The sequence below is a fragment of the Cavia porcellus genome, unplaced genomic scaffold (genome assembly GCF_034190915.1).
Source record: "Cavia porcellus strain 051 isolate PalLab524CR breed Dunkin Hartley unplaced genomic scaffold, mCavPor4.1 scaffold_4, whole genome shotgun sequence".
Lineage (NCBI taxonomy): Eukaryota > Metazoa > Chordata > Mammalia > Rodentia > Caviidae > Cavia > Cavia porcellus.
The window spans coordinates 9,057,591-9,084,942 of record NW_026947487.1 but is presented as its reverse complement, the minus strand read 5'-3'; the positions used below and the strand labels follow the sequence as shown (position 1 = coordinate 9,084,942).

General features: G+C 43.3%; 1 protein-coding gene and 1 pseudogene across 4 annotated transcripts in view; both read left to right on the top strand.

Moving 5' to 3' along the window:
- The window catches only part of Thsd4 (thrombospondin type 1 domain containing 4), a 537,636-nt gene that overhangs the window by 378,882 nt on the left and 131,402 nt on the right, over nucleotides 1–27,352 (top strand). The gene's annotated exons all lie outside the window — the stretch shown is intronic.
- LOC134475643 (protein phosphatase inhibitor 2-like) lies at nucleotides 615–26,135 on the top strand (annotated as a pseudogene).

The following is a 27,352-nucleotide window of genomic DNA, read 5'->3' as shown; positions in this document are numbered from 1 at the left end:
ACCAAATCCTCAGATGTCTGGTATGCTTTGTAAAAAATGCCTATATTTAGCTCCTTGGACACATTTTGAGCACCTATAGTGGACATTCTTGTCTGAGCCCCGTGGGGAGTAGAGTAGCCAGCTGAGACCACCCACCAGATCCTGTCTTTTAAAAGGCTGCAGAAGAATCTCTAGGAAGCTTCAGCTATTGTCTAGAAACAAGCTCGTCTGCCTACTGGCTGACCTCCTGGTTTGTATTTTTTATCAGTGCATGTTTGCAGTACATAATGATTGCATTCATCGTGGGAGTTGGTTTGTGACCATTATAACATATGTTAATTCCTTTTTCGTCCCCTTCTCTCCCTCCCTGGAAACTCTAGGAAGAATGGATTTTTTTTTTATTCATTTGCTTCTTGTCTGCCAATCCGAAACCTGTTCTTACTCCTAAAATGTTATTTGGCCTTTCATTATAGAATTTGTGATCATTGTTGAAAGTGACAGAGACAGCTACAGTTAGAAACTTAGAAAAAATACATTAAAGAAAATGCCACCCAACAAGCTTATGGCTTGTGTTAGATTTTCAAAAGTATGTTTGTCCGATAGTCATTTGTCCTCAAGCTTTGCCAATTATGTGAATTTCCAGCTGGAGGATAATTATTATATCGGAAGCAGTTTTTCCATATCATCAAATAGTTCTCAAGACCTTTATTATTAAGAGCTGTAGGACATTAGGCTGTGTAGGCAAAGTAAGTTATTTTAGTCGTTTCCTGTGGACTGGGTTTGGAGATGGTGTCTACTTTTCTGCTTCAGACCCAACCTCAAGGTGGCTTCTGTTGCCCGTAGCCACTCAGTGTGTCCAGGGCGTGCCGGGTGTCACAGGCGCAGGTCGAGTGCAGGCGGGGTGGACTGCTCTCCGCGTGACGTTGATTGTGACGTCGACTGTGACGTCACGGCCATTGGGTCGTTACGGTGACGCCCAGAGTTGTACCCACTGCAGCTTGTTCGGCAGCTTTAACTCAGAGCTGGGGATCCTGAAGAACGAGACGGCTGCAGCTGCCTCGGTGGTGACCTCGGCGGTGGCCTGCGCCAAAGAACCTGCTGGAGGCTCGACGAGGGGCTGAGTAAAAAGCCCCAGAGGGGGGATGAAATGAACATCTGGCCACCTGTCCTCCGGCTGACGAAGACTATGGTTTAATGAAAATGGATAAACCACACAGTCGTGTCCATCACAGGACAGGTGATGAGGAAGTTGCAATTAGTGATTCAGAAGCCCCCGAACCCCTCCCTCCAGATGTCCTAGCTAAGAAATTAGCTGCCGCTGCAGGCGCAGAGCCAAAGTGTCGGATTCGGGAACCAGAAAGCAGTGAAGAGGACGATGATCTTTCACCAGAAGAGCGAGAAAGGAAGCGACAATTTGAAATGAAGAGGAAGCTTCACTACAGTGAAGGGCTGAATATTAAGTTAGCGAGACAATTAATTTCCAAAGAGCTACACGATGAGGAGGAAGGTGAAGAAATGTCAGCGACCGCCGATGGCAAAAAAATGAATATTGAAGAATCAAAGCAAGGATCTACTACAGGTGATCAACGGCAAAATAAGTCACAAAATTCATAGGAGAGCTTTGTCCAGCACTGCAGTTGTCAAATACAAATCCTGTTACCATTAAAAAGAAAAAAAGAATTAGATACTGGCATGCCTTGGGGAGAGGGCTTGGGTATGTGGGCGCTGGACTGATCCGTGTCTGTAATGTGGTGCTTAGTGTTAGGTGCATGGCAGAGCTGGAGAAGCCACACACAGTGTAATCTTGGCATTATGTGTGTTTGAATGTTTTCTCAGTTTGAAAGTTGGTGTTGAGTGGGGAGAAAACTCTCCAAGAGAAATCGATTCTTAGGTTAGTTCTTGATGGGCAAATGATGCCGGGGAAGGAGATTTTGGTTGGGTGGGAAAGAGAGGAGTTTTTCCAGGAAGGGCAAACAACCAAGAAAGCAAGGGACCCTGGCAGGGCAGGGTATAGGCCAGGGCTGTGTTCTGACCTGAGTGTAAGAAGCCTGTGAGGACCAGACAGGATGCACCTGGAGAGCTGTGTGGGGGATGAACACCAGGGAGCCACAGTGCCCTACCAAAGAGGGTCGCTTTATCCCAGAGACTTGTCAAAGCTGGTAGGGACTTTGCAGACCGAAGCCCAAGCTCAGTAGATGTGGACCTCCAGAAGCTCACTGTGGCATCTGGCATCTGTGGAGAACAGGGAGTGATAGAATCAAGGGTTTCCAGGGACAGTTGGTAAATGAGGACTCTGAGCTTCTCAGGTACAACAATTGTGACGTTTGTTGACTCCTAACCCAGGGCTTTGCCCACCACCTGCCTGACACATCTCAGGTGCTCTGAAAGATGCTGATACAAGAACCCAGGCTGGGAAAGGTGAGGATAGTAACAGTAAGACTACAAAGTAGAGAGGAAGTCCAGAAGTCTTTTAGGTAGGATTTATTGATTTTCAAGCCAAGAATCCAAGACTTACTTCATTTCATTTCATTTCATTTTTAGCTCAGATAAAAACCTTGAATGTGGCTTTTGAGTAAGTGTTCAACTTTAGGAACCAGCCAGTCAGTGGAATATTTCTAGACCCTTCAAAATTTTAATCTCTGCTTTGTGAATTGCATATTTTGGTTCAGCTCAATGGCTCCCTTTTTCCCCCCAAATGCCACCTGTAAAATAAGTTAAACACTATACTATTTTAATGTAAGAATATTTCCTCAAATTCACTGTATAAATTAATTACTCTTTAGGGTAAAGGATAATCTAATTTCTCTCCCACAATGTGCTCCATTCACATGTACCCTATTGCTGTGGGGGCAGGTTACGAATCAATGGATTCTGAAGGATTACAGCCTATAATAAATGTCAGTCTGAGCACTGATTGATTTCCTGCAGCCCCACAAGTTGTGACTTAATTTAGCAACTTAGTACTGATTGTGTCTCTTTGACTGCCTCTGATTTTTCACAGTCCTGGAATGCCCGGATCAAGCAAGGTGCCTAATAAATGTCTTTTGAATGAAGGACTTTTTTTTTTTTTGGTACCAGGAATCAAACTCAGGATCTTGCACCTGCCAGGCAAGCACTTGTGCCACTGAGCTATTCCCCTGACTTTTAAAGATGTCAGAGAGAACTGCAGTTAGATGGGCATTACGATAGAAACCAGGATTTTGATCCTTGAGAAAGTAATAGTGCTGTAGCTCGTTATAATATCCCAGCACCTCTGTGCCTAGTAGGTGCTTGTTGAGTATTTGCCAACTGGCCACACCTGCTGTGTTAGTGTCTTAGTTCAAGCCTGGGCCTCAGGCAGTCATGCATCCCTTTACGAGTATAGCCCTTATTTCTTAAGTACATGTGATGTGATAACACGTTAGCGTTCACTTCAGCGTTGAACTTTGCAGCAGTCCCAGTAGGTTCCATCACCATCCCCTGCTGCAGTTACGCAAAATGACATTTGCACAGGGACACACCATTTAACCAAGGAGGTGTAACCAGAGGGAAAGTGGACTTTCTCACCTCCATCTTCATGGTACCAGCATGGACTTCAGAGTCTCCTCTCATCAACTTAGTAAGCAGCAGTGAATGGAGAGTCAGAATGTCAAAGGGACTGTCACACATGAATTTGAATCCCTGGTCCCATGCATTGTGCTGTATGACTGGCCCTCAGCAGTCCCTGTATTGCTCTGAGATTCTGTGTGTATGTGTAGATAAAACCAGGAGACACAGCTGGGCATGGTGGCTCACCCCTGTAATCCCAGCCTTCAGCAGGCTGAGGCAGGAGGATCCTTTCGAGTTCGAGACCAGCCTGGGCTACAAAGTGAGTTCACGGCAAGGCCATTGTGAGACCCTATCTCAAAAAAAAAAAGACACAAAAAGAAATGGAGAGGAATTTCCAGACCCAAGAACTGTGAAGGAAAAATCCAAGGCAGGAGGAGGGTCCTCCAAAATAATGATTTGTCCTTGGGTCACCAGGTCAGCTGGGACAGTTCCGCTGAGCTGGGGCCTGTGTGGCTGATTTTTGCTTAGCCTACTCGTTCCTTTCTGGTGTTGGCCAGGAACTAGCTGGTCTAAAATGGCCTCAGTCATCACCAAGGTGACAAAGGTGACTGGGCCACACCTCTCTCATCCTTCACCAAGATACCCTGGGCTTATTCACATGACAGTGTTAGCATTCCAAGATTTTGAGCAAAAACATGAAGACCTCAGGGGTGAGGAAATAGAGATTATCTGTCTATAGACAAAGCTGCAGACATAACCACAGTCAGGGACATGGGGAGATATGCAGGAGGGAAGTCATTTTTACAACCAACCGTAGTGATTCCCTGAGATTGATACAATCTAAATGATGTTTCCAGAGAGCCTAGGGTATCTTCTGATCAAGCTGGGCTGGCAGAAACTTCAGACCTGGACCACAGCAGTGTCATCCTGTGTCAACTTACCTTTACTACTGGGGCTTTAGAGATGTCAGATCCACTCAGACACAAGAAGATTATAGGAAACCGAGCCATGCAATTTATCATCGTATCTGCCACCAGCTGGTTGTCAGGGATGTTGTTCATTCCGTAACACCATGGGAGAGAGGACTCTTGTCTAGCACTAGGTACACCTCACTTCTTTAAAGCTAGCTTTAATTTTACAGTTTTTAAAAAATTCTTGTGGATTTTTTTTACTCTTATGGATTTGTGAGTCAAATTGTGAGGCCACTGGATTGCTCTCAAGTTGTTTGCTAGAAAACCTAAAACTGAAAATGTAACCCACTAACCAGCAGATACAAAGAATTTGTGACGTATTTTCATACGGTCTGGCTTCATGTAATAGTTCCTTTTAACAGATTTCCTAACTACTTGCTTTAATTTTTGTTTCATTGCATTACATAGTTGTGTAAGTTGCCTTAAATCTTTTTTGTGTGTAGTAGCCAATAAAAACAAAATCCCAGAATGGATGGATGGATGGATGGATGGATGAGCAAGAAGAATGCCTTCAGACACCTGAAACATTTGTTTCCTGTTTGCTTGTCAATAAGTTATAAAGGAAGCCCTATTTGAAACCAAGTCATAGGTAGAACCCGGGACTACACAAGAATTGCAAAAGCCTGCAGTTGCCTCTCTTACCACTAGATGCCGATCCCTCATTTGCATCTCTAAAGCAAGCAGACCTATCACTCCAAAGGCCTGTGTGGAAATGTGAGAGGCCCCTCTAGAGCATAAAGCCTGTGTTTCTCTCACAGGGAGTGGGAGGTGCAAGGGAGTACAGAGACGCAGGCTGGCATCACTACGTGGACTGGTGCCTGCCAGCAGAGTGCTTACAGTCTGACTCAGGGCTTCCCACTTGATACTTGCACCTCATCTTGATACTCACACTCCCCTTTTTGCTCTCTTCCCTCCTGCCTCCCCTTTTAAATTAAAAAGAGGAGGATGGGGAGGGGGAGGAGGAAGAGGGGGAGGGAGTTCTTGACAGTAAAAAGCAGACAAATTCATGGAATGTTCAAAGTTCTTATTGGAAATTTTGGCCCATGGAACCCAAAATTGTGAAAATCTGTTAAATAAAAGCAGATGCCAACAGAGAAATATTTAGCACAGTCCTCCTCAATGTATATGTGTATAAACAGAAAATTTACAGTCCAGCTCCTGTTAAAAACCATGTGTTTTTTTAAAAGATATTTAGGAAGTATAAGAGAAATATTTAAGTGTTAAAGGACTTTTTGTTAGGAAAGTCATGGAATATGCTCTGAAGACATTTATAGTTATACAGCATAGTCTGATATTCTAAAAATACAATTTATTATATAAATAGTCCTATGTATTTAAAAAAGCATTTATGGGGCTGGAGGTTTAGCTCAGTGGCATAAGCGTCTGCCTTGCAAGCAGGCAGTCATGAGTTCGATCCCCAGTACTGATAAAAAGGAGAAAGACAAAAAAAAAAAAGAAAAGCATTTATGTGTCACTCCGACATAGGGTTGGGGGTGGGAATTCTGAATCTACCCTTTGAGCAAATTGAGATCTTTAGACGTCCTAGCCCAAGTCCCTTCCATGCATCAACTGTAAGAAACTACATTCTGCTGCTACACTTCTGAGCTCTCATGAAAACCAAAAGAGAAAATGACTACTTGAAAGTCTACCTCTGCCTTTGTTTTACCTTAAAGTTGTTTGCCAGAACAAATTTATTTACCCGTAAAATTGTTACTCCTTTTTTCCTGGCCTTTTTTGTTTGTTTGTTTAACTAACCTGACAATTTTTTTTAACCGTCTTTTATTATAAGCACCCCCAACCCTATGTTGGAGTGACATACAAATGCTTTTTAAAATACACAAGACTATTTATGTAATAAATTGTATTTTTAGAATACCAGACTATGCTATATAAACTATAAATGTCTCCCAAGTATATTCCATGATTTTCCTAACAAGTCCTTTAGTACTTAAATATTTTTCTTATTCAAAATTATTTCACCTTGTTTTTTTGGAGTAGAATGCAGTCACCTTTGTGGCAGGCAAGTCTTTAACACAGTCTTAAATCTCTCTATGCCAGGTATAAGCTATAGCAGATTGATACCCCATTGGTCTGTGTATTCTGAGAGTTGAAGAGCTTTTGTAAAGGAGGTGTGGGGAGTTAAATAGAAGACATGGCATTCACCTCACTCATCCTTGGCTCCTCCAATGTTGGACACAAGGTCTCTAACATTCTGAGACTTGCCATTTGTAAAGGAGGGGAGAGGAGACTGTAGAAGGTGGCGAATGACAATTTTCAGATTCACAGGGGCAGAAGTAAATGTGATGTTGTAGAGACGCTTTCAAGAAGGAGTGCTTTGTAAACTGTAGAGTGCTATGGGACTATACCTCTTTGATCACCACCCTTTTGCTTCACTAAGTCTGGCTTGATGCCCCTAATTCAGTGCTAAGGAGGCTGCTTTGGCATTTATGAAAACCAGTTTGGATTGATGACCTTGTGTGCAGCTATGTGGCTTCCAAGTGACCGTCACCTGGACAGAAGGGTAGATGGTACCAACATCACACTGAGTGCTGTCCTTCCAGGTAGCTCAAGGTTTGCTGGTTTACAGCAGGCATAAAGTTTATTATGATGTTAGCTTGTTTATAAGTGGATGTCATTTACATTCGGTTCGTTGGTTTCTTTTGATTTTCTAAAATCAAATACAGCCAGGCATGGTGGCATACATCTGTAATGCCAGTACTTGGGAGACTGAGCCAGGAGAATTACCACAAGTTTGAGTCCAGCCTAGGCTACATAGCAAGACCTGGTCTCAAAAAAATGACAAACATTAAAAATTCAATCTTGAATTATATAAAGTATCCAATCAGATTGTTTTAAGAATAGAGGAAGTGGTAGCCTAAACAGAGTAGTGTAAACAGCTCTTTATAAAGAGAAGACTTGTGGTTAGGCTATATTATGATCCTAATGACCTTACCCTATTAGCTGTTGGTAGTAAAGTAACTGAGACACTTTTAGTGATATGTAGTATTGCCTTTGGGGACTCTGGAATTAGTGGTAATTCTGTTTTCAGTTTAACAAGTCCCCTTTGTAAACTCGGGGTAAACTGATCTTAGGTGAGGGAGTAGTATTAGTGCCTTGTTTTGTACTCTCTGTAAAATCCAGCCATTCACAGGTGTTCAAGAACCATGCTTGGGTCCACACATCCTTCTGAAAGGTGACTCAAACTTGCTGTCTTGGGAATTTGCCTAGGGGAAGTTGGGGGGGGCATCTGATAACCAAAAGAATAAGAATTACCTGTGGGTAAACAAGTCCCTGAAAGGAGAAAACAGAATGTGAAAAGTGATCATTCAGTGACCTGATTCCCCTCCACAACCCGTAACTAGCCCACTTCAAAAGACTGGATATTTTATGAAAGCAGTTCCCATTCGCCTTAAAAAAAGGCTGGCCCTGTGCTCTAAAGGGCAGTGTTGTGTCCTCTGCAGAAGAACAGACAGAAAGTCTAGGTAGTTGCCAAGCCTGCCCAACTCTCTGTCTATTGATGTCCTATTGATCTAAAAAAATAATAAATTACTGCAAACTTAGTAACAAAACCACAGTAGTTTTTGGTGAATTTTTTGGTGCTTAAGGTCAGATTGGTATCTATAAAGGTCCGATTGGTCGCTTAGCATTTATCGAGTAGCAGTAGTATGTAAGTCACATGGGATTTACTGGAGATACAAAAAAGAGCACAATAATATAATAATATCCTGCCCTCAAGAAATTTGCCCTTTCCTAGAGGAAAAAAATTTTTTAATGTCAAGTGGCTTTTACAAAGCAAGTAGTGAGAGGCAGTATGACCCCAACCATATATATATGTATATAATATTTAAGATTTCTTCTCATCAAATTCAACTACATATTGTACTGTGTTATAAACTCTAGTTGCCATGCTGTACATTAGAGCCCCAGAACTGATCCTCATGTCACTGATTCTCTTTCACTTCTGAGGGATAGTTTGCCAGACAGAGCATTCCTGGTTGGCAGGAGTTTTCCTCTGGCACTCTGAATGTATCTTCTCACTTCCTCCTGTTGGAGAAGACTCTGCTTTTGAAGGGCTCGTGTGATTATATCTGTCTGTTCCCATCACCTCTGTATCTGAAGATGCGCTGTGCCATCTACCATACCCTAGCCAAGTGAGTGAATGCCACGGCACTCAGAATTCTTGGAGTGTCCAGGGCACGAAGGACAGGGTTTGCGTTTCTGCCTTCTGTGCTGTTCCTGGTTTCCCAACAGAGCGCTCAGCCTCCCCCAAGGGAAACCTGCTTATCCAAGCCAGCAGGCCTCATACTCACCATATGTGCAGCTGGCCCTGTGGAGAATGCAAGGACACACAGACATGAGCAGCTTTCAGGGCCCTTCGCAGCTGTGATCTCGTTTCCCATTTTCACGACCAACTGTACCAGGTTCTCATCTCCCATTGAAGACACTGGGGCTCAAGTTGGTTAAAAGTAACTCAAAGTGACAAGCCCAGTGGCTTGGAGTGGGGTGTTTGACTCAAGATTGCCAGCCCATGGCACTTAGATAAGAATTTTCACTGTGGGGGCTGGGGATTTAGCTCAGTGGCATAAGCGCCTGCCTTGCAAGCAGGCAGTCGTGAGTTCGATCCCTGGTACCGATAAAAACGAAAAAGACAAAAAAAAAAAAAAAAAAAAAAAAAAGAATTTTCACTGTGGCTCATCTTCACCCTCAAGAACCTTGTCACCAGGAAGAGTGAGACACAGTGGACAATCAGAAGGAAATACAGTAGGGGTGCTTTTCAGTGCAGTTTCAGTCCAAGGGCAGTTTTGGGGCCAGAGTAGTTTGGAATACACATTGCAGAGTGGTGTCATGTATGCAGCGAGGGAGAAGTAGATGAGAGGCAGGGGACACATTCCTGCAAAGGCAGGAATGAGCCAAATGTGCTGTGGGGACAGGAAGGAAATTTGTCAATGTTAATTGATGAGTGCTGACTGCTCTGTCGGGGAAAGCATGAGAAGAGAAACCTAGGAATTTGGTTTGGGGTGTTCCTGTTTGTTTGCTTTGGGTTTTTGGCTTATTTATTAGCTGGAAAAGTGATTTAAAATGGTAGTGTTATAATGGGGAGTCAGGAGTTCACATAGCCATCTATTCCATGTCTTGGTATATATCCTAGGCCTATGAATGATTTATGAAATTAGATTAGTGGATTTGACCAGCACTTAAAATATAGAACAAAATGGAATTGAACATAGGATGCAAGTACAGTCAAAAAAGTTCAAAAACTACTGCCAAGAGAACTCTTGCACATGTTTTCACAGAGACAAGTACGGTAACATTGCTAGCAGCACTGTTTATAATCGCCAATAATTGGAAACACTCTGGAAGTCCATCCTCGGGAGAACAGATAAATAATTTGTGGGCCATGCATGTAATGAAGTACAGAGTAACACTTAAAAAAATAAACAAAACTGGAGCCACATGTGTCATCATGGACTAAAAATCAAAGATGAAAGAAAAAACATGGTTTCTGAATTATAAATGTATTGTACTATTTACATATATTTCAAACAGGCAAAACATACTATAAATTATTTATAGATCTACACATGTTAGTAAAAATATAAATAAGTATGATATGAGCATGATAAATGTCAAATCAAAGGTTGTGAAGGGGTGAAGGCAAGAGAGGAATGGGGTCAGGAAGAAGGGCTTTCAGCCACATCTGTTGGATTAAAACAAATCTGGGTGGTGAGAACCCAAGTATTTGTAACATTGTTCCCTAGCATTGGCTGCAGGACTGAAATATCACATAATACATCCATTTAGAGTGGACTCCTAGGGTCATTGATGAGCCCATGCAGGCCTGACTTGGCTAACTGCAATAGTAGAGCTTGAAGGCCAGGTGGACTTGGGCTAGGGGAATATACGAGGTCTTTGCTATACAATGTGATAGTGCATGTGAATGCAGTAACACAATACCCTGCCCTGCAGAACAACTTCTCAAACTAGGAGAGCACTCTAGTAGACAACCTCACATTTTATTCTCACAAGATAGACAGGGAAGTCATTTATTATTTTTGACCTCAGTGAGCTGAAATTTGGAGAAATTCAGTGACTTGCCTACAATAAGCAGTAGTGTTAGAGGAACCAGGAATTGAATCTGGTTGCTTGTGGCTTTTCCAGCCTTTCAAGGCTGCCATTTTGTTTTGGCACAAGTCTGCATGTCATTCTTTAAATTTCTTTCTGGTTTTCATTTCATGTATGTCATTATACAGACAATTCCAGGTCTCACTAATCAAGAAAATAGTTATAGTTCACCTCTTGGCTCACTCCATCTCTAAGGTGGAGGCGTAAGCCATCCCCTGGCCTTTTTCATGGGACAGGTGGCATGTTCCACGTGTAACAGATGGTACTGAAAAGGAAACATGGGGCACAGCCACCTGGAGAGTTCATGTTGGCAGAACTTCTGGGGATGCCCAAGGGCAGCTGTGGAGAGAATGGGGCCCAGAGAAAGCTACAAGAATGTTAGTTAGCAGCCTTTTGTGAGTAGGGATGTCTAGACAGGGCCAGGTGTTTTCCTTAGCCACAAATACAACAAACACAGACATCTTCCATATACTCCAGACTAGCAAACAAAAGAGAGCATGTGTAACAAGAATAAAGCAAGAAAGTGAATGGTGGTGTTAAGAAATGGTTTCACTAAGGGGAAACTCTAAGAAGGGAAGGTGGTAGCCATTGTTAATTTCCCATTAACTTATTTTGAAGGCCTGTATCCTTTTCATTATTTTGTTTGGTTTGGTTTTATTCTGTTTTGTTTTGTTTTGTTTGAGTCTAGTATGTTTGATGATATGGGCAGTTATTTTAAAGATATGATAGCCATTGTTGACTTCCTGTTATCTTGTTTTGAAGTCCTGTATCTCTTTCATTGTTTTGTTTTGGTTGGTTTTATTCTGTTTCATTTCATTTGATTTTATTATGTCTGATGGTAGAGACAGCTATTTTGAAGCCTACAAGAAGCATTATGTGGCCATTGGTGATTTCCTATTATCTTGCTTTGAAGTCTTATATTGCTTTCATTGTTTTGTTTTGATTGGTTTTATTCTGCTTCATTTTGTTTGGTTTTATTCTCTTTAAAGCAAAATTTTTTTTAAAAAGAAGTGGTTTCACTTCATAAATAATGAAGAAAAAAACAAATGTCTGCAGGCCTAATGTGTGACAAGTAGGAAAGAACAAAGGCATTAGCTTGTTTGTCCAAGGACACTGGCTACAAAAGGAGACAGCTGGAATTTGGAATCAAGAGTTTTACTCTGTAGCTCACAGTGTTTTCTCTGCATCCCTCAGTGATAAAACTAAAAAAGAACAGAGCCTGCATTATAAGCTAATATTCATTTACCTTGGGAGGAAGTAGCTTTTGCAGAGCCTGGAATACTGGAAGAGGAAACTTCAACCTTTCAATGGGAAAGCAGTTTAAGGTTCTCAAGGAGATGATTGTGGAGATGAATGCTCTATTCTTGCCTGGTCTGCCAGCAGTGAAATCTATCATGGGCATGCAGCTGTATGTCACAGTGACAGAGACAAGGGACTGCCAGCAGCTCCCAGAGTGCCCCCACCTCAGAACTACCTAGGTGCACACATTTCTCTGCCAATCCAGGGGTCGGCAGTTACTTCTCCCTGGAGGTGCAGGGAAAAGTACACGTTCCCATGGAAACCATGTCCTCCTTGGCCGTTGAGCTCTAGCTGCAGAACAATGACAGAATCCACTGTGGACTGGGATGGCTTTCATGGGCAGATCAGGATCTCGATCACCTTGTAGGAAAATATGTTTGTGGTTCAGCTTTCTCTTTGGAACTCTTCAGAACATACCTTGCCTAACCATTGAGAATGGCCCACCCTAGAGCATGGGTGTTGATACTGTGAATGTCAGTGCTCAATGGGAGGGGCCTGGGGAATGACATTTATGAAGCAGCCATGTGGGCCAGGAGAGGAGTGCTGTCATCCAGGTCTAGCTCAGTTCTGGGAATTCACAGAAGGATCTTTACTTCATTGCAGATGGACTGGAATCTTGCAGAAGTTACTTAATGTTGCAAAGGGGATGAAACAAGGGAGAAGCAAGATGTGAAGCCCAAGTTCTTTGCAGAAAGGGGAGCCAAATCTAAGTTGGATAGGGAAGTGAGCAGAAGTTGACATCCTGCCCCCAGCCTTGTCCCTTCACATCATTGTGACAAAGAAGGAAGCCAGGTGGAGACCTTTCAAACCACACTAAAGTACTGCAGACAGCATGGCACTTCTGCAAATGGGCAGTGCCCCCTGTATCTGCTTCTGTCCTTTCCTTGTTCCCTATCCCCGTCTCCACTTTCTCCTGTGTTTGTCTAGCATTCTTTTTTTTTTTTTTTTATCAGTACCAAGGATCAAACTCATGACCGTGTGCTTGCAAGGCAGGCACTTAACACCACTGAGCTAAGTCCCCAACCCCTTGTCTAGCATTCTTAGAGCTTGAATCAGTGAGTGTTTGAAGGCACCAGAAGAGTAGCAAGGTGGGACAAGTGCACAGGGGCACTAGGAATCCAAGTGCACCACAACGTGGGGGCCACCTCATCCTGCCAACTGCCTGCTCCAGCCTAGAGAGCCCCCTGTCACTGCTACTAGGCTTCAGGCTGTTTCCAAGCCTGATGGATCTCTTGGCTGGAATCGCTGCCACTCTAAAGGCCAGGCTGCACCCTAGCTCAGGAGCATCCAGCCCAGCCCAGGTGTGACCAGGCGATGCCATCTCCCCAAGACAAAGAGGCTCCCACATCACCTTGGGCCTCCCTGGATGTCTCAGCAGACACACGAAGGCTATGCTCCAGATTTGTTGTCTTCCTGCCTCCGTTTACCCAACAAGTATTATTGTACTTCCTCCAGTCTGTAAGGCTTATGCAATGTCTGGAGTGTAAAAGAACACGCCATACTGTCTCAATGTGGAAGACTTTGGAGTTGAGAGAGAGAGAGAGAGAGAGAGAGAGAGAGAGAGAAGTAAACAAAGCACATTTCATGCAGAGAGCCTGGGAGCAGACTTGAGTGAGCCACCAAGGCCCGCTTTGGAGGGAGGAAACTGAGGACACCTTCTCTGAGGAGGTGATGTCTGTACTGGGCACTGAAAGAAGAGGAGGCTTTCACAGCTGTGCAGAGGTCTGATTATCCAATTGAGGGCCTGAGGGGGTGATGTGGTGTGAACCAGGGAAGTTCAATGGAGATGATAAAGATGAGCCAAATCAGAAAAATCAGGCAACACCCTTACACTAAATGTATGGATTTTCCCTTTGACTCATCTTGGGATTGGAAGCTGCACAGTGATGCTTCTACAGAGATAATGGGTGAAGCAGGACAGGCCCTGCAGTCAGCTGGTAAATCCTAAGGATTTAGCTTTATCAACCAATGTATTTAGAGCTTTGGAAATGCTCAGGGCCTAAAATCACATGTATGTGTATGTAAGTCATGAGAAAGCAGGCCCGTGCTTTCCTGGTTATTGCGTTTGCAAAGATTAGTTAGTAACTGTATGCTTCAGGGGAGAACATTCTCCCTTGAGTTATTGGAATGCCACACCTCCCCAAGACCTGCCCATTTGGTGCCCTCTAGTTAAAGATGGTCCCACTTAACCCAGTGTGTAGCTGAGGGAAAACAAGACCCAGAGAAAGTAAGAAACTTCTGAGGTCTTCGTCACTGACAGAGAGATTGTCCAGGACTTCACATGTGACCATTTCAGCACCTCATAACCCTCAAAATCAGCTTATGGGTCCTCTGTCCAACCTTGTCACTGCCTTTTCTTTCCCAGTAAAGGCTTTGTTTTGCTTGTTTTCAGTTTTTCAAATCATAACCAGAATGTCCGTGAGGTATTTTCTTTTCGTGTTTTTGTTTCTTACAAGTATTCATTCCCATTTTATTAAAAACATGTCCAGAGACATCACTGCATGATGAGTAAAACCTTGAGGCTACTTCTGTTCTGCTGACTGGTTTGAGGGGAGCATGGCTTCCCCCAAATGACAGAGTCTGTGCCAGCTGCCCTGCGAGGGGTGGGTATGCAGTTGCCGTCATGACATCATTGTGGGTTTTACTCTTTGTGGGTTTCTGTCTTTTCTCTGAGGACAAATACAGGATAATTACCCTCAAGTCTTTTTTTTCCAAATGAAAATCTTCCCCCATATTCAGAAGTGACCATCTGTTTTCTCTAACTCCAAAACACATATCAAGTACACGTCTTACAGAAGATGCAGTGGAGATGTTTCACAGAGAGTGGTCCTGATTGTCCACAGGGTAAACCTAACACGGGCTTGAAAGAGCAACTGAGACATTTAGTTCTCTCACTCCTCTGCATCACATCACTCTGGGCGGCTTTTTAAATTCTGGATTTGCCTGGGGTGGAAGAGTTATGGGATGGCATTTGAGCGCATCTCTTCAGCCTGTTTGGCCAACCTGCGGGTGACAAAGCCAGGTCTGCTAGTGAGGTCAGAGTCCTGCTGGCCTGCTAGCTGCAGGAGCAGAGGGAGATGACAGAGTGGCAGTGCTGTACTGGGCTTGGGAGTGACCCTGGCCCACCAGCCTTGGAATGTGGTTGTGTAAGGGCCACAGCCAGAGAGGATGTGGGGACAAAGGAGAGCAGCCAGAGAATGATGAAGCCGCAGGCTTTCGAGAACTGCTGGGTGAGGCAGAGAGGAACTAGTGCTAACCCTAAACATTTGACTAGATTCACTTTTTTTCTCTCTCTCAGTTCAAATTCTTTGCTGGAAAGTATAGCTTTGAAGTTGTTTTTCTTATTGTTCCAACAATATTGTGCTTTTAATCTTGTTTTGGGATGGAATCATAGACTATTTAGATTATTTCCAAATTATAGCATCAGGTTTCTCAAATTCCTGGGTATGCTTTGTATCATAGTTCTTCCTTGGTGCTCCCCAGAATCTCCTTTCTAGCATAAGCAAGAATGTATAACAACAGCCTGGCTAAAACTGACAATTTAAATCTTGAGTCTTCAGTATGTGATATGTATTTTGCAAGTTTCCAAAGAATTGCTGAATACAAGATACGGGTAATAGGTCTGTACAGCTGGCCTTGACGTTTCATTGCATACTATTTATACAGTATGAACAGTACATACTGTAAGAACTTAATATTAGATGTTGTTTTAAGGATAATAATAAGATGCATAAAGGAAAAGCTTTTCACAAAAAAACACACATTATACAAGGAGCATACCTTTCATATTTCACTTAGAAGAAGCTAAGCGAATCCCAAGTCAAGTTCCCTAGCTTTGATGACTTAGTTTCTCCTGTGTACCCCCTGCTAGCAATCGAGTGACTTTTGTGGATTTCTGACAAGCTCAGTGCCCCATGAGAGAAGGGCCCTTTTTTCCCCATCCATGGTAAAGCAGATCTTCCCTCTCCCAAGCATAGTTCCCACACCTCCTGGGCACTACATCTCGCTAGGAAACAGGTCTGTGTCAGCACCAGAGGGGACAGGTTCAGGCACCCCCTTTATTTCTTCATTTCCCCTTCAGATATTTAGTGAGTGTCTGCTTTGGGCCGTATCTGGTGACACAAACCAACCCTGATGAAGGAACCATGAATCAGGGCCCCCAAACCCACCCCAAGCCGTCAGGGTAGTGAATGTGTTCATTACTACCATCTGAGCTGAGTAAGGAAAAACTCAATAGAGATGGGTAGGAGGAGCTGTGTGGAAGAGCAGAGTCACGAGGGTCAGAAAGACTAACTCTCACTGAGCCAGTTGCTTTTTTATGTTCCACTTCAAAAGACCACCAAGGATCAGGAAGACAGGTAGTGAGCCCTTTCAAGCCAAAAGAGCAAGAGAAAGAGCCAGTGATCCAAGAGGTCAACTGTGGTAGGCTTGGGGATGCTAGCAGGCTGGCATATCTACACCATGCAGTTTGCAAGTTCAGCTAGGACCCATCCCCAAGGCCAAGAGTTTGACCTTCGGTTTTCAGGTTTTCACAGTTATTAAGAAGAGAAAGGTCAAGAAGTACCCATGGTGGTCAGGCATAAATATACTAAGATTCACTACAAAGGCTTGGATTGAACTGAAAGTTGGGGCAAAGAGTCACACGGCCACTTCAGTTCATTTCCCTCCTGCCCTGCTACCCTCCTGTCTACTGCTCCCTCTGAACATTTTGGCTGGAATCTTCTACTCACAGCCAGGGACCCAAGGATGCAAACAGTCATTAAACTGTCAAGGCAGGAACCAACAGGTCTCCAGGATTTGTTTGAGAAAATCCTACCATGTGATTCATGGAGCATTGTATTTTATCATGTAGGCTTCTCTGCAATCTTCACTAATTGAATTGCTGATATTCTTCAAGATGACAGAAAACTCAGGTCGTTGCCAAGAACAGCATTTCTATAGTGAAGCTCTAAAGGGGGAGAATGAAGCTTCTTCATAACTTCTTAATTTAATATACACGGAGCAGTAGATTAGTTCTGTTGAATGCTGTTTTTCATTCTCCATCCCTTCCAGCTACATGATGCAGGATCCAGAAATGCCATATTATTTTTATAATCTCTAGAAGAACAGGTTTTAGGCAAGTTTCACAAGACTTGAGTAGCTACATGAGGTCCAATCAAATCCCCTCTTACCTTTGACAAACCAAACAACCTCCATTAGTAATGACCTCTCAAGATTTATGAGTAAAGAAAGAGCCTAATAGATGAAGTCTTTCCTGATTCACTTAGAAATTACATTTTTAGAGATTAATGGAATTGTGTCACCTCTGTTGGGAACAACTTAACCTAAATCCCACCCATCCAAATGCCTTTTTTTTAACTATTCATAATGTGCTCTGACTTTATTTACCTCCTGAATTCCACTTGACATACAGTCAATATTTATAGTTAGAACCACTTGAAAACCTTAGTAAAACTCTGACACTGGATACAAGTGTTTCATGTGGCATAGTTTTGTCTCCAAGCTAAACTGTTAATCATGGGGTCCAGGAACCATGCTGTATGTTTCTTTTGAATCCAGTCCATTGTGCTTAGCATGGTGCAGTGCTGGTTACATGATGAGTACAACAAATATTTTTAATTGATTGATTTGCTGTATGTTTTTTTTCCATTCATGTAGAAATACAGATGTTTGCCAGAGATTTAGCTCAGTGGCATGAGCACCTGCCTGGCAAGTGTGAGGTCATGAGTTCGATCCCCAGTACCAAATAAATAAATAAATAAATACAGATGTTTGCTCCCATAGGAAGGCCCAAATCTTCTGCACCCTCATTGAGCTCGGAGCCTACCTCCCATCAGTATCTCCATACATGTTGTCATATACTCAAAGACACAGATCAGGTCCCTGCTGTACTAGGCACTGTCTCTACACCTCATGCTATCTTCTCTCAGCTCTGGCTCGCCAGACCTTGGCCACCTGTGAGGTCACCCAAGTGCTGTGCAAAACCCGCCTTCTTGTCCAAACCCTATCGCAGGCTAATCACCCTCCATCAGTGCTGTGGTATGCGCTCCCCGGCAAGATCCCGCTCCATTTTCTCCGTAAAGCCTGATGAGGAGTCTTTATTAAGTAAGAACTGTCTCGTTCTGCCATGTAGCGCTCCAGTGGACTCTGGCCATGGGCCTGGAGGCATGTGTGTGTGTTCAAGGGCAGATGTCATCTTGTCCATTGTGTGGAGAGACGGCTTTGTGCCCAAAGACTGGGAGCAGCATAAAGCCCCAGTGTCTTCCCCACAATGCGCCCCGCTGTGGGAAGCTCCTTTTCAGCACAGAACCACAAATCTTCTCGGTGAGAGGCATTTGGCTCTATTTGCCTGTGAGCTCTCACGTCTCAGATTCTGCAGCATGCAGCCTGAGTCAGTGTCATCTTTCCATTATGTCTTCATCTGGTGAAAGCCTATTTCATTTCTCTTCCAAAGTGACTAATGTGAGCTGCAGAAGTGGTTTTTTTTAAGACTAAAACAGCTATTAAGAGTTTATAGCAGCACAGCCTTGGGAAAATACCACTAATTAGCTAAAGGCAGGACTGAGGATGAGATAGGATGGTGTGCAAGATTGCCACTCACACTGGAAGCTCTGTCCTTATGTCAAAAGCTCTGTTCCTCCTGGTGTCTGTCATGGTCATATCTTATCACTGCTTCTCTAGTCCCAGATCCCACCTCCTCCGGGAAGCCGACTCTGATTTCCACCTTCTGAATTCCCATAGGATTTTGTTTGATCCCCTCTTGGAATCCTTGTCATTTCTCCTTTCTCTTAACACTTTTACTGTCCTCTAAAACAGTGGAGGGAAGACTCCATATTCTTGTCCTCACCATACCCACCTTGTTTCCAAATATTTAGGATAGTGGAGGTCAAAAAGGAATGATTGAAAATTGTTTAAATCAACCACTCCCAACCATGTCCATCTCCCATTAATCACCCCATGAGTATGTTTTCTGGTGAAGACGAAAAGGAGGAAGAGGAGGAGGAGGAGGAGGAGGAGGAAGAAGAAGAAGAGAAAGAAGAGGAGCAAAGAAGAGGAAGAGGAAGGAGAGGAAAGCGAGAGAGGAAGAAGAGGAGGAGGAAGAGGGCGGCATTGACAACTGAAATAGTAACAATGGCCACCATTAAATAAGTACTTTCTACTCTTGAGATACTGCATTAAGCCCTATGTTGTGTATGTATGTATGCGTAGACTTCACAGGGCCAGCAAAAGATACAGTAAATGTTGAAAATTTTTTTAAAAGCTTTTTACAGTAAAAGATAAGTAGCCAAGAATGATGGAATAAGAGTTTTAAACCAGGGGAAGGTTTGGAGGGAGATCAGTGGCTATGTGTGTTACTACAATGATTTTTTTTTATTTGAACATTCACCAATACCTCTCAATCAAACATGTGTGGAAATTCTATCAAATAAGACTTTGCAGTTCGTATAATGCTTGTGCATCCACCATATTTACCAGATTGGCTTCTGCGTGACTTATGGCTCTTCCCCAAAGTCAAAATAACCATGAAATCCGAGAAACATTTTGAATCTATTCAGGACACTGAGGCAGCCACATCCACACAACTAAGACACTCATGAAAGAGTACTTCCAGAACTGCTTCAAAAAGTGGCGAGAATCATGGGATAGGTGTGTGCAAAGAAAGGAATATTTTGAGTAGAATTAATGGCAATGTATCTGTTACTGTGCTGTTTAAAAATGTTACATATTGACCATACTTTTCAATCACACCTCGTGTACTTGTATGTATAAATTTTTAATATATTGTCGCAGTCTCTTATACCCATCTTCAAGATGGGAAGCCTTGGTGTTGCAAATCTGTGAGACCGGTACAGAGAATACATGACAGCAGTGAGATTTGAACCCACATCCATCTAACCACAGAGCAAGAGCCACAGGTTGTTCTGTCATGCCATAGACTCTCTGTCAGTACACAGTTCCTGCTTCGTGAACTTGTCCCTTTATTCCCACAAGGCTTGGGCTAAGGGCAGTGGAGGAGTTAAAGCTTTTGTGGAGTCATCTGGGAATGCAAGCCACAGCAGTGAAGAAAAAGCATTTCAGTCACTACTCCTCCATGGGCCTGGGGGTGGCTGGCCTCTCCCAGGGCTCTCTTGTGCTTCCAACACAAGGGACAGGGGTGTCAGGGGAGCACATTCCCCGGCTGCTAAACTTCATGAAGCATTGTGATGGGTCTGCCAAGCCACTTTTCGTATCGGCTACTTTATAAATGGGTATATTTGCATCAGGCTTTAGTTGATGACTTTGAGCCTAATAAAAATGTCAGACTCATTAAGAAGATTTCCAAGACCAAATAAACCCTGGAGAGATTATAATCTTCGATGGCTCTAAATTTGCAAATCATAAGAAAGTGGAAAAATATAGCTGTCGTGTATGGAGCTACTGAGATGTCACTGTGCGTTGCTGCAGCAGCGTCTTGTGAGGAAGTTTGGTTCCAAGATGAAAAACCTCTCCTGAAATTAGCACACTCCTCTTTTTCTTGTTGTGACAACACAGCTGTGTTGTATGCGCAGTCTGCTTTGTGTCCCAAAGCAAAATCTAGAATAAACAAGTTTGATTAGCCTGGAAAACATGGCCAGAATCTCATTATGTTGGAAATGTTTTAAAATTAGGCTGAGAAACTCCCCCTCCCTCTCTCTCTTCAGAGTAGCTTTTAAAACCCTGGGGAAAGCAGACTGATTCCAGAGATGCTTCACACGCACCGAGGAGAAGAGATTTAAGCCAGATCCCGACTGTTGGGTTTGGAGAGCAGACATCCAGGACACAGATGAAGCTGAGGATGTGGATGGTGAGGTGGGTGAGGACAAGAATAAAGAAAAGACAACCTACCGAATGGGAAAACATTTTTTCCAGTGAATCTTCAGAGAACTAATATCTAGAATATATAAAGAACTCAAAAAAATTAAACCCCATAAAAATAAAAAGACGCATTAAAAAATGTGAGCAAGTGAAATAAACAAGCACTTCTCAGAAGTACAAATGGTCAATAAATACATGAAGAATTGTTCAGCATCACCAGCCATTAGAGAAATGCAAATTAAAACAACACTAAAATTCAACCTTATCCCAGAAAGAATAGTCATCATCAAGAAATCAAATAATAACAAATACTGGTAAAGCCGCAGGGGAAAGGGACCCTTCTGCATTGTTGGTGTGAATATAAGCTAGTACAAACACTATGGAAATCAGTATGGAGATTCCTCCAAAAACTAAAACTATGCCGTTTGACCCAGTTATTCCCCTTCTAGGAATCTTTCCTCAAACAGTTAAAGACATCATACTCCAGTGATCCATGCATATCCATGTTTATAGCAGCTAAATCTTGGAAATGTCCTATACATTCATCAACAGATGAGTGGATAAAGAAGGTGTATTTACATGCAATGGGGTGTTACTCTGCCATAAAAAAGGATAAACTTGAGTCATTTATAGGAAAATGGGTGCATTTTGAAACCATAATATTAAGTGAAATAAATCAGACACACTAGCTTAAATACCACATGGTTTCTTATATATGGGAAGCCCAAAATATAAATAAAGAACAAAATAAAGGATAGTTAATAGAAAGTAGGGAAATAGTTCTTTCTCAAATAGGAAGAAGATTAAGAAATGCAAGGAAGTGGAAAGGAAGGGAGGGAAAGGGGATGAAAAAAGGAATTAAAATGTGTTATGTATGCGTACCAACTCCTCCCCAGCTGAGGATGCATGGGCCATGTGGTGGCAGTGCAGATGGTGGGTGACATCAGAGTTTCAGCTGGCAGCTGAAAGAGCGGGGGATAGAGGTGCCGATTGGGGAAGGAATAGCAGAAACTGGGTTTTGGATCAAGAAGTTTGGAGACTTTAGCAGAGATGCCCAAGAGCCAGAGAGTATATAATTCAGGGCAAGTTTCTGGCAGAGCTTTTGGTAGCTTGGCACGACTGCACAGTGGGGATAACTTCGTAGTGAGGGCGGAAGTTTGAAGGCAGCAAGTGCAATAGATAACACCGTCTCTCTCTATTAAAAAAATTTTTACCTCTTCTTTTCCCTTCTCACACACTTTTCTTGGTATTGGATAAAGCAAGAGACAGGGAATTTCTCTGAGAAACTTCTTCTAAACTACTTTTCACAGTGACTGGGCCGAGAGATCACAGGCACTGTGTGTTTTCTGCTGTTGGCATCTGGCTCCACTGGCGCAGCAAGCACGTCGCAGTGGTGAGGTAACTCAGTTTCTGTTCCTTGTCACTAACACTCCTGCTTAGCAGCACCAAACTCCAGCAAGCAGACAGCATACACTGCTCAAAACCCAATACTTCCCAGAAGTGACGTGTTTCAAATGACACTTGAGATGTAGTTGTCCTGAATTGGGATGAAATCTAAAATTATTTCAGAGGGAAAAAACAGACAGGGCTGGGTGACAACTTGGCCTTTAGCAATACACGAGGAGAAAATGAAGAATACACCAGAGCTTTGGGAGGAGCCAAAATCTCAGCGCATCCCAAAAGAAAAGCACTGGTACAAAAAGATGGAGGTACTGACACTCGATAAGACCAAGTGTGGATCCTGTCATTTTGGGGAAGCAGAAGTGTGGTGTCGACGTAGCACCAGGCCTGACCGGGCATGTGACCTGGGGGTAGAAAAGGCACTCACGGAGGCTTTCCCACCCAAGTCTGCATGCCCAGGTGGCATCCACATCTAGCTGAACAGACCTTAACCAGGTATGGGTGGAAGAGACCTGCAAACTTTTCCAGCATGGACAAACACCAAGGTGTGTGGAAGAACATGAAAGGCTTGACAGTGATGCAGGAAATGCAGAAGCTGGAAGAGAGCTGGGAATGAGCAAGAAAGAAGCACAAGGGCCAGACTCCAGTGTCAGTACACAGAATAGACCCACCATGCAGCTCACCCTTGCTGAGATGTTCTTTTTTTTTTTCAGTTAAGTTGTGACCTTTAAATTTAAAAAGAAATGTGTGTTCTTCATAGAAATACTGAACAACACTTAAAGTGCAAAGAAGAAAGTATTCCCCATTGTTAGCATCCTGACGCTCTTCCTTATATTAGATGAATTCTCCATCACCCTAGTACTAACCATGACAAACAGGATTTTAGAAAATTCCTTATGCACATCATTTAAGCAGGGCTAACATTCCATCCATGACCATATAATAATCATTCCCCTAATACTGCACTTTCAGGTGGTTTCCAGTTTTATATAGATACAAATAAACCTTGATAAACATATTTGTCTGTAATCTTCAGCCTTGTCTTAGATTCTGCCCTTAGAATTTGTTGCCACAATTGGAATACCTGGGTCAGAGGCACGAGCATTTTAAGATTCTTGATCATTAACAAAGCTGAATGGCTTTCCAAAAAGTCCTTCCCATATAGGTTTCAACTGGCAGCATTTCACTACTTACTCTTCAGAGTAAAAATTGTAATATAAAAATTTGATATCATCTGCTTACTCCTCATTCTATCCTCAGGCAGTGAGCATTAGCCCAGTTTACAAATAAGGAAAATGAGGCTTAGATACAGAACCAAGGTCTGGTGAACTCAGGAACCACATCCCTCTCCCCAGGCAGGTAATGGGCCCCTGGCATGAATTCCAGGGCCCCTGACCTGCTGCTCTTCATGTTCTCGTCTGTTGGAAAAGAATCTGAAAGTTCACAGCCAGCTGACTCCAGAGCATGCTTTGGTATCATGCTATTCTGCATAACATTCATGAATCAACATTGGAGATGTGTAAAGTAGGGGTAAGAACAGAAAAATGTGGTGTGGGGGCTGGGGATTCAGCTCAGCGGCATAAGCGCCTGCCTTGCAAGCAGGCAGTCATGAGTTCGATCCCTGGTACCGATAAAAACGAAAAAGACCAAAAAAAAAAAAAAATGTGGTGTAGGTTATTCACGCTAATCAGGAGTGTACATGTGAGTTCATACAAATTAGTTAGCAGATCTGACCCATTGCCACACTTCCTACAAGTGTGTATAGCTCACAGTTGTAGACGGGGCTGTTTCACTAGTGATGAAGTTGAATTGCACTTAGTTCTTCCTATCTCTGATTCTTTCCATCTCTTTAGTTTTTTGGACCTAGTAGTCAGAGGTAATATCCTCTCAGGAGCCAGGCTCACCCCAAGGTTTAACATAGGCTGTGACCAGGTGAATCACATGAATCTGATTTGCTCTCTTCAAAGACCCAAAGAGGCCAATAATCTCTCTTGGTCACACATAGAGGAAAAGAGAATGAGCAAAATAATAATCAGAGCCCCTATGTACTGAGTGCTTACTGTATGGCAGGCCCTTAGGGAACATGAACTTCCCCTGGCCTGTTTTGGGACCCAGCAAATAAACAGAATTAAATGCAGGCTCCCTGGCATGACATACAAGTCTATGATGCACAATAAGGAGATGAATACTATTTGCAGAGAGATTTAGGTCCAGACACATCCAGTCACCTACATCTCAACCCTAAATTAAAGAATTCATTGGTGTTAAATAAGAGGAAAGCCTCAGATTGATCATAAAGATGCCTATTTGCTTGTCTCCAAGGAAATATATGTTGCAAAAATGCAGAGAACCCAGAGGGACAGTTCACCCACATTCCCAAGCCCCTCTTTTGCACAAGGTACTTCTGCCCTCTCCTGTCTCTCCTCTTGACTTTTCATTCCTTGAACTTGTCACTAAAAGGAGACATCAAATTGCTAAGTACGTGTGACCCACCTGTGATCAGGGACTTTGATTCTTTGGAAGCACCAGGGCGTACCTGGATCATTGGGGAATTTTTCCACAACAAAGGTCATGTTGCAAAACAGCCGTAGTTAGCCAAGGGACAGCCCTTTGAGAGTCTGTCCTGGAGACACAAGGAGATTACAGTGGAGGTGGGAGCCAGTGAAGGGGGAATCACATAGTAATGTCAGACTCTTCTTCCCCATACCATATAAAGTGCTAGTCTCTGTTCCACTCTCCATCTTGAAAAGCAAGAGTGATTCCTCAAATAGAAGTCAAAGGGTGGTGGAGAGCCGTGGTGGAAAGGGTTATGTCAGGGGAGCAATGTCCCAGATAAGTCTGCGCGTAAGTGTGTAGATATCCACGTGCAGGCATATGTGTGCATTGATGAAAGACGGGGGTAAGGGGGAGGAGGAAAGTCCATGAATAAACAATGTGCCGACCTTGATTCTGAGCATTCATTCACCCATTGTGCAAAGGTGAGTTTTAAAAGTGTTTTTAGGGACCTAGAGCTAAAACGCTTGGCTCAAGCCTCAGCTACATGACTACCATTCATGCAATCAGTAAACAGGATACAAGGATCAGAGGTATCTTGTTCTAGTGAACACATTCTCTTTTATGGATTCTTAGTATTGCTATGCCAACTTCCTGGGTTCTACATCAAGCATTGGAGCATCTTGAGCTTTTCATTGGACAGGAGAGCATTGCTGTTTTCCTTTCAGAAACAGATTAAGGGAGAGACCAGGCCAATGAAAATCCCACCATTCTCCTCATTTTTTAGTGCACAGCCAGTAATACCTACTTTGTGCTAAACACGGGAAATCACTCCTCAAGGAGCTTGTGGTCCAGATGAGACACAGATCAATAACATCCCGCCGTTGTCTAAGGTGAAGGTGGGCAGTTCCCATGATGCATGGAGGAAGAAAGTTGAACCCTGCCTGGAGTGCTCAGCAAACACTTTTGAAGAACTGATGTTTCAGCCGGAGCTTACAGGCTGTTTGTTTGCCAGGCCAATGGGACTTTGAGGCCTAGCATAGGTAAAAGGCAGAAGCAGGAAGGATTAAAGGAGAGGAACTGCCTGGAATTCCAGCACCCCAAGAGATGCTAGATGAGGATGGGAGTTGGGGAGGAAATGTGGGAGAGGACAATAAATGCGGCTGGAAAGTGTGGCAGGGTTAGTACTTGGGGGCTTTGAGCCAGGCAGTTGCTGCTGCTGCATCCCCAAGTGGGTGGATGCTCTGCGCCACATCAGCTCAGACACACAGGGTCCCGAGAGTTTGGGGCACATGAAAGACATCCATCCCCCTGTTAAGGGGGATTATTAAGCTGTTCCAGCTCTCTGGAAGTGGACAAGACTTAAAGATTTGGGAAAGACTAGTTGTGTGATCGGGGAGGAGCCTTGAGGCCTGGCAGAGCTTTGGGAAGGGTTCAGAATGAATGACTAGTATCTTTGTGCGTGTGTGTGTGTGTGTGTGTGTGTGTGTGTGTGTGAGACAACACCTTTTATAGGGAGATAATGAGGCTTTCTAAGGTCAGACAAGCTTCTAGTTTTTGACTAGTCACAGTTTTGCAGTGGAAACTACACCAGAATTTTGCACATCTCCGGTATAATGTGGTTTCTTGAATTGAAGGATTTGTGGAAGTAAATGTTTCAGAGAGAAAATGGGTGCATCTGGATGCATTGTGTGGAATCTAGAGGGTGAGTCAGAGGAAGCTGGATGGGCCGCAGGCGCTGGAAGGCACTTGGATGGTTAGTGTCAACTGACAGCTTGGGGCAGATACCTCGAAGGGGATGAATCCTTCATTGCTGATGTTAATAGAGAAAGAGAAACATGCAGCTTCTTAAACTTGTCACACCTAACTATGGGGTGGGACTAGGAAGCCATTTAGCTTCTTCTCACATCTACCAGGTCTTCTGGATTTGACCACAGAAAGGATCACACTCAGGAGAAGACCTCAGCTATGAAATTATCTCCCAACAGAGGGTCAATGCGTTGATTTATTTCAAAAGTCCAGCGTAAAGTTCTCCTAAGAATGTGGAGCCAAGTGCCTGAGGATTGCCGTCTTGAAATTTCTGTGGTTGTTAAATGTGACTAAGGACAGAATTCTGTTGTCATCGGTAAGAATTTATGAGAAAACTCATAAATTGTGCCTTTGATAATAACTCTGGAGGGATAGCACTTACATAATACAGGCTTTTGTCACATGGTCACGTGTGTAACCAGAGTAAAGGATTTGTAAAGTCTGCCTCCTTAATTAGAAGGCACTGTGACAGATACCTTGACCTAGGGAAAAGTAAATGCATTTTTGTTTTCCAGTGGTAAACGGTCCAAGGGCATTGCATGTGTGTAGGCAGGGCTGGTGGAGAGCGGCCTTTTCCAAAGCCACTCAAGGACCTCACATTCAATGAGAGTCCCACACAGGAAGAGCTTTATATGCAAATAAATTCAAGAAATGCTGTGTATTCTATACCTCTCTTGGAGGTGCATAAGACCTGGTGGCATAATAAAGACAGGATACTTGATTCACTTTGTATAAGGTAGCATTTCCCAAACTTATACCCAACTTTCTGTTTTTATTTTTTTTTAACTTTTTAACTTTTTATCGGTAGCGGGGATCGAACCCACGAAGGCCTGCTTGCAAGGCAGGTGCTTATGCCACTGAGTGAAATCCCCAGTCCCGCCCCCCTCAACTTTCAATGTTAACGCTTTTTGTTT